Source organism: Schistocerca gregaria, chromosome 5 (assembly GCF_023897955.1).
Source record: "Schistocerca gregaria isolate iqSchGreg1 chromosome 5, iqSchGreg1.2, whole genome shotgun sequence".
In the NCBI taxonomy this organism is placed as follows: domain Eukaryota; kingdom Metazoa; phylum Arthropoda; class Insecta; order Orthoptera; family Acrididae; genus Schistocerca; species Schistocerca gregaria.
This window is the reverse complement of record NC_064924.1, coordinates 331,656,908-331,665,513: the sequence shown is the minus strand read 5'-3', so window position 1 is coordinate 331,665,513 and position 8,606 is coordinate 331,656,908.

The window sequence follows — 8,606 nt, the reverse complement described above, 5'->3', positions numbered from 1 at the left end:
GCACCAAATCTTCCTAAGCATAAACATATGAGTAAAATATAAGAACTGATATCAGAATTAAGTATCAGAATATGAGAATTTAAATAGATTGTAACCCCTCAACATACCGCACGCACATATACAAGGCGTATTCCGAAAGTAAGGTCCGATCGATCGCGATAAAGGTTTGGATTGATGTGTTGGAAAGTGTCTCTAGTACAGCCGTTGATCGTGTCACGTCTGCCTTTTCAGTTCTGAGCACACAGTGGGCACGTAAAGATGCTAGAAAACTGTGTCTCCCGCCAAGTGTGAGTGCCCATGAGAGATTTCGCCTGATTTGATGCAGCTCACACAACACAACTGTCCTGCATTTCCTTCTTTATGACAGTTCTCGGCCGCACTCTGCAGGGGCAATGACACCGCTGCAGCGTTTTCGTTGGGAAGTGTTTGATTGCCCTCATTGCAGCCCAGACTTAGCTCCCTCTGATTTTCATCTCAGCTGACATGAACCGCTGGCTATAAAGTCAAGTAAAGTTTTGACACAGACAACGAACTGCAGATATGCATAGAGAATCGACGAAAAGCGCAGACGGCTGCTTTCTATTACGAGTGTATTGGACAGTTGGTACAATGCTACGACAAATGTCTTAAGTGACAGCATGCGAACCATTCAATGAGACATCTTCGACATGGGCTTTCAGAGCCGAAAGACCACTCGTCTACTCTTGATGACTGCACAACACAAAGCTTTACGCCTTTCTTGGGCCCGTCAACACCGACATTGGACTGTTGATGACTGGAAACATGTTGCCCGGTCGGACGACTGTCGTTTCAAATTGTATCGAGCGAATGGATGTGTACGGGTATGGAGGCAACCTCATGAATCATGGATTCTGCATGTCAGCAGGGGAGTGTTCAACCTGGGGGAGGCTTTGTAATGGTGTGGGTAGTGTGCAGTTAGAGTGATATGTCTAGATACGACTCTGACAGGTGTACGTAAGCAACTTCTGAATAGTGGGCTCCATATGGTTCCCAAGTTGTGCAGCGACCGTAAACCATAAAATTACCAATTAAAAACATAAAGTCAAGACTTTGTGTTTGACCTCTGCTTAAGACAGTGTTACTGCTCAGGGAACATATACGTTGAAAGCACCGATGATGGCTGTTAATCAATTGAAATCGATTTGCAAAAGTAAATAAAGGAAACATGATTTTGCGACTAGTTGCTGCTTATTTGGTAATTTTGTGTACGTAAGCATCCTGTCTGATTACCTGCATCCACTCAGGTCCATTGTGTATTCCGACGGACTTGGGCAATTTAAGCAGGACAACGCGAAACCCCACACGCCCAGAATTGCTACAGAGTGGCTCCTGGAACACTCTTCTGAGTTTAAACACTTCCGATGACCGCCAAACTCCCCAGCCATGAACATTATTGAGTATATTTGGGATGCCTTGTAAAGTGTTGTTCAGAAGAGATCTCCAACCTTTCGTACTCTACCGGATTTATGGACAGCCCTGCATGATTCACGATGGCAATTCCCTCGAGCACTTTAGTCAAGTCCATGCCATGTCATGCTGCGGCACTCCTGTATGCTCGCGGGGGCCCTACACGATATTAGGATGGTGTCCCAGTTTCTTTGGCTCTTCAGCGTTTGTAATAAGAGTGTGACACTTATTGTGAAATCTAGTTGTAATTTTACAATCAATATAACGCCTTTGTATTCCCTAATTACATGTGCAAAAAAAAAACATAAAACTCAAAACAGCATTTTCAACCAAGGAATAAAACTGTAGAATAAATTACCAAAGTACATAAAAGAAAGAAACTGCAAAAATACACTTATTTAAACAGGCAGCTAAAAAGTACTTGCTATGCAATACATTTTATACGTTGAAGGATTATTTAGATAAAACAGAGTAGGTGCTTGGTAAAAAAATGTTATAAAAATAAATAATAATAATGATTATAAAACATCCAAAATTGCACATAGCACCTTCACACTATGTTTTTTTTTCCTTCTTTTTTTTCCTTTTCTAGTAAAACTTACTCTCAAGCTATGCATAGCACAATCCTAATACCTCTTCCTCTTTCTGAGCTCAACATCTCACTCATTATAGAGGGATGCTGACTCAGTTATTCAGTATTGCAAATGGGAAGTTGTGGTTCAGAAAATAGCCCAGAGATTACCTGTGTGTGCATGTTTGTGTGTGTAGTGAGTGAAGTGTTATGAAACAAAGTGTGTATAGCGTGTGCAGTGACTGATAGTAAGATACTAGTAAACAGTGTGGCATTACATTATTTAATAAGGTATTTGTAAAAAGCGTATTGTGTACCGGGAGTAAATCTAATGACTTCTCTAACTAAAAGTTTGTAAATGTATGTGTAAACGACACTCATGCTCATAAAGCAAGGGTAATTGCAAAATGTGGTGCCACACAACGTGGCACTACACAAAACTGGCGCTAATAGCATAAACGCATAGGGAACACACACGACACAGATCTGTGAGTCCACAGTATTGGTGATAAGTTGAGAAAACCGTCACGCAATACAGATGCTACAAAACGGTAGTGTTTCCTGCGCATGTACCCCGACTTCAATATGGGGTGTCATTGTCATGCACACGTACACAGGCCGCACAATGGGTTGGCATACTCTGGATCAGTTGGTCGAGCAGCTGCTGGGGTATAGCCTTCAATTCTTGCACAAGTGTCTGTCGGAGCTCCTGAAGTGTCCTAGGGGTTTGAAGACGTGCAGCGATACGTCGACCGAGAGAATCCCACTTGTGCTCGATGGGGTTTAGGTCTGGAGAGCATGCAGGCCCCTCCTTTCGCCTGATGTCTTCTGTTTCAAGGTACTCTTCCACGATGGCAGGTCGGTGGGGCCGTGCGTTGTCATCCATCAGAAGGAAGGTGCGACCCACTGCACCCCTGAAAAGGTGGACATACTGGTGCAAAATGACGTCCTGATACACCTGACCTATTACAGTTCCTCAGTCAAAGATATGCAGAGGTGTATGTGCACCAATCATAATCCCACCCCACACCATGAAACCACGACCTCCATACAGGTCCTTTTCAATGACATTAAGGGGTTGGTATGTGGTTCATGGTTCACGCCAGATGAAAACCCGGCGAGAATCACTTTTCAGACTTTACCTGGACTCGTCCGTGAACATAACCTGTTCCAATGACCATGTACTGTGTTCTTGATACCAGGCTTTATGGGCTCTCCTGTAACCAGGGGTCAGTGGAATGCATCTTGCAGGTCTCCGAGCGAGTAAATCATGTATGTTCAGTCATCTGTAGACTGTGTGTCTGGAGACAACAGTTCCAGTGGCTGTGGTTAAATCCCTAGCAACGCTACCTGCAATACTCCTTGGCCGTCTGCGAACACTGATGGTGAGATATCGGTCTCCGTGTGGTGTTGTAGACTGTGGACGCCCCGTACTGTAGCGCCTGGACACGTTTCCTGTCTGCTGGAATCGTTGCCATAACCTTGAGATCACACTTTGTGGCACATAGAGGGCCTGTGCTACAACATGCTGTGTTTGACCAGCCTCCAGTCGCCCTAGCATTCTACCCCTTATAACGACATCAATGTGTGTTCTTTGAGGCATTTTCAACACACAGTCACCATTAGCACGTCTGCAAACGTCTGCCCATTTACTCGCTTCAGCGCACTCTGACATGCACCAACACACCTCTGCGTATGTGGACTGCTGCCAGCGCCACCGTCCGACGACCGCAGGTCAAATGCACTGCATGGTCATACTCCGAGGTGATTTAAACCGGCAAACCGCCCACCAGAGCGTTGTTGTACCATGTATCAGCATTATCCTTAATTTATGAGCGTGAGTGGAATTAGCTTATTTTAAATTGGTCCAAACATTAAATACTTTGACATGTCCCGAACCCTTGTTAAAAGAGATTTACAGATGAATAATGCTACTACTACTACTGCTACTACTACTACTACTACTGCTAATTTGATGTGAGACATTCGAGTAATAACCTTGTATGGACATGGATAGATAAATGAAACCAATAAAAATAAAATAACATAAATAAAAACAATAATAGGGTGTCGAAGACAAGGCGCAAAATTAAGAAGGTGCGATGTTAACCATTTTTTTTTTCAGAATCTTTTATTGTAATAAAACTCATTAATTACAATGTTATGCAAAAGTTGATACAAACTCAATAACTAGCAAATCATTCTTCAAACTGTTACATTAATGAAAGAATTAATTTTTAAAAAAGTAAAGAAAACAAAAAACAAAATAAGGGCAGTATCGGTCAATATTCATATCCACATAATTTTAACTTCTTCTTGCAGAACATATTCACTATGGTATGTTGGTGTGCTGCTTGAACTACCTTTAGATGTAAGTTAAGGAATAGAATTTTGAAAAATGCCACAGAACTTGTCACATAAGATTTGATTTGTTAACGGATGCTATTGTTTCTTATGTTCATTCTATCAGAAAAAAATTTAACCTTGTTTCCTTCGTTCTTTTCGTGGTCTGAGTAGCCTACTTGATAATAGTATGTAATTCGCACGTCATATCTATGTGGAATTCAATTATTTTGTGATCTCCCACATCATTAATGACGTAGCTCATGTACTGTCCCATTAACCAATAAATGACATTGTTTTTTAATACGGGAAAGTCACCATTTAGTCAGGATATCGCGCTCTAAATGCACGTAACGTACTTCGAAAGTACCTCGAAAACTCTGACCGTCGTTTTTCCAGTCGCAGTTGGGTGTCTGCCGATAAGCCGAGACACGTATGCGCATATTTTGACTTATCTTTCAGGGTGATGGCACTTGCTATGTTCTACTTCTACAGCTACCTCTACATGGATACTGTGCAAATCACATTCAAGTGCCTGGCAGAGGGTTCATCGAGCCACCTTCACAATTCTCTATAATTCCTATCTCGTATAGCGCGCGGAAAGAATCAACACTTATATCTTTCCGTACGAGCTCTGATTTCCCTTATTTTATCATGGTCGTGCCTCCCTATGAAGGTCGGTGTCAACAAAATATTTTCACATTCGGAGGAGAAAGTAGGTGATTGGAATTTCGTGAGAAGATACCGTCGCAACAAGAAACGCCTTTCTTTTAATGATTTTCAGCCCAAATCCTGTATCATTTCTGTGACACTCTCTCTCATATTTGGCGATAATACAAAACGTGCTGCCTTTCTTTGAACTTTTTCGATGTACTCCGTTAGTCCAATCTGGTAAGGATCCCACATCGCGCAGCAGTATTCTATAAGAGGACGGGCAAGCGTAGTGTAGGCAGTCTCCTCAGTAGGGGTTAGCCTTCCCCACAACATTTCCTGTGTGTTCCTTCCAATTTAAGTTGCTCGTAATTGTAATACCTAGGTATTTAGTTGAATTTACGGATTTTAGATTAGACTGATTTCTCGTGTAACCGAAGTTTAATGAGTTCCTTTCAACACTCATGTGGACGACCTCACACTTTTCGTTATTTAGGGTCAACTGCCACTTTTCGCACCATTCAGATATCTTTTCTAAATCGTTTTACAGTTTGTTTTGATCTTCTGATGACTTTATCAGCCGATAAACGACAGCGTCATCTGCAAACAACCGAAGACGGCTGCTCAGATTGTCTCCTAAATCGTTTATATAGTTTAGGAAGAGCAAAAGGCCTATAATACTACCTTGGCAAACGCTTCTGTTTTACTCGATGACTATCCGCCAATTACTACGAACTGTGACCTCTCTGGCTGGAAATCACAAATCCAGTCCCATAACTAAGACGATATTCCATAAGCAAGCAATTTCACTACGAGCCGCTTGTGTGGTACAGTGTTAAAACCCTTCGGGAAATCCAGAGATAAGAAATCGATCTGAAATCCCTTGTCAATAGCACTCAACACTTCATGTGAATAAACAGCTAGTTGTGGTTCACAGAAACGATGTTTTCTAAACCCACGTTAACTGTGTGTTAATAGACCGTTTTCTTCGATGTCATTCATAATACTCGAACACAATATATTTTCTAAAGTCCTGCTGCATATCGACGTTAACGATATGGGCCTATAATTTAGTGGATTACTCCTACTGCCTTTCTCACAGTTTCGTTGTGGAAACTGTTATAGGCATCTCGCACTGAAGTCCGCGCTAAATTTCGAGCTTCTGTAAAAGATTGCCAATCTTGGGGATTTTGCGTCTGTTTAAATTTGGTGTGTTTCCTTCTTTGTTTCTGCAACAGTGTTCTAACCCGTTTTGTATACCAAGGAGGATCAGCTCCGTCGTTTGTTAATTTATTTGGTATAAATCTCTCAATTGGTGCCGATACTATTTCTTTGGATTCAAGCCACATCTGGTCTACACTTATATTATTAATTTGGAATGATTGGAGATTGTCTCTTAGGAAAGCGTCAAGTGAATCTTTATCTGCCATTTTGAATGGGTATATTTTTCGAGGATTTGGGGATTACAATATTCAATCTCGCTACGGCAACTCTGTGTGCACTAATCCCTGAATCGCTTTTGATGCTCCTTGTTAGCATATGTGATCATATTCCCACAAACTGTACTACTTCATACCGGTATATCTACATATTGTTGCACGCAGATATTTGTCTGAGCTGACTGGTTCGAATAATGAATCATTGATATTATAGTCATTGCATGCTGCCGAAAATGGGGTAACTTTGGGACGGGGGTGTTAATTTCGGTACAGCGCATAATTTTCAGCATTCGAATTAAGCGCCAACGCTATTCATTTGGAGTTTTCACGCAGTCTTTGCAAACTGAAATCTAGTATGTGCTACTTGCGTCTAAGGGACGCCAAGGAATTGGGTGTGGTGATTGGTTGAGACTCGTGACGTCATCAGGGAGACAACGTGTGTAGCAGTGCCTTTCTGTGAGTGCCGCCTGGTGACAGGAAGTGTAATGAGCTCTATTGACATTAGTGACTTAGCTCACCTATTGTTTAAAAAGCCATTACAGGTAGATTGTCCACAGCTGTCATGTCGAACGTCAAATAAGTCCAGATAATTCAATGGAGCATAACTTATGGGAATTAAATGTAAAAACCTGGTTGGAATGCGAATAATCGATAATGCGGTGACAGATAACCCAGTTGCAGCGGTGGCAAATGACTGATGACCATAGATGTTAAGTCCCATAGGTTCAGAGCCTTTGAGCTGTGACAAATGCGGAAAAGCGGACCAAATATTTGTAAAAAGTTACATACATATTCCTTGCATTTTCTGCAGTTTATGTATAATATTGTTCATAATATGTATCAAAATATTCTTTGAATGATTATTCATTCACTATATTTTCCGATTTTACCTTGTTCTTTTAGGTTTTATTGCGAGAAGTGCGATAAATATGGTACCTTCAAATATAACGCAAACGTAAATATTAGGCTATGCCATATGTCCGTTTATCACCACAACAATTATCTCACACTCAAACTTTACGAGTTCCACAACTAACGAAATTATCACCCTTCAACTAACCTAGGCCTCAGACAACATTATAGAGAAGTCCATAGAATAGATTTCCAGGGGTGGGGGTTCTGTTCTTGTATTAGAAAATAGCAAATAAATAAACTGATAATTACATAGCCAGTGTGTATATTGTTGTGATCATACAGTCTAATTTGAGCTGCTTACGTAATTACAGGGACCCAGCAGCTAGAAATATGGGCCAGATCCTCATCTGCTTAAAGGCTATCTTGTATTTACTCACTAAACAGTTCTCGGAAACTGCTGATTTTCATTTTTTCATGCAGGAGGTGATGATCAACACAGCAATTAGCAGTAGTTTGTATAGTTAATAGATTAATAGGTCTAGACAATACTCACATCTCCAGATCGTGAGAGTGTTATAGATGTAGGTCACTGGTAATCACAGTTTGTCATTTACAGTGAAATGTGTAACAAAACATTTGAAATAAATCACAAAGTTTCAGAGTGATACCGTATGTTTTAATGTATTAGACATTCACTCATAGTTCTTTTACTTATTCTGTATTACCAACATAGGGCCTAGTGCCCTAGCTACAATACAGTATGTGGCGATGGGCGCCTTGTATGACATTTCCCTGAATTTTCTCAATAGTGTTGCATGTAAAGAACATGTTTGTCCAAGGGTTTCTCATTTGAGTACATGAAGCATCTCCATAATACTTGCATGTTGATTGAGCCGACCAGTAAGAAATCTAGAAGCCCACTTCTGAACTGCATGGTTTCTTCCTTAAACTGACCTGGTAGGGATCCCAAAAATTCAGGTGGTACTCCAGAATGAATTGCATCAGTGTTCAATACAGGTGGGTTTCTCTCAACTTGTGGTCTGAGTGACACTCCCCTCACTCCAGTCTTCCCAAGTGTATTCATCTTCCCAGAAGAAGGAACTACGAGTACAGAAAGCTAGAAGGGTTTTTTTACTCAACTGTTGTTTCCCCTAATAGTTCATACAAACCTTTTATAATTTTTAGAGAGCACTATCAGCTGTTCATATAACTGTTAAGTTAAATATCTGTTTAATATGAACATTATTGTTATCCAGTACATGCATCCTTGTGTCCAAACATTATGATTAATTATAAGAGAGGAGGCTAATGAGATACTC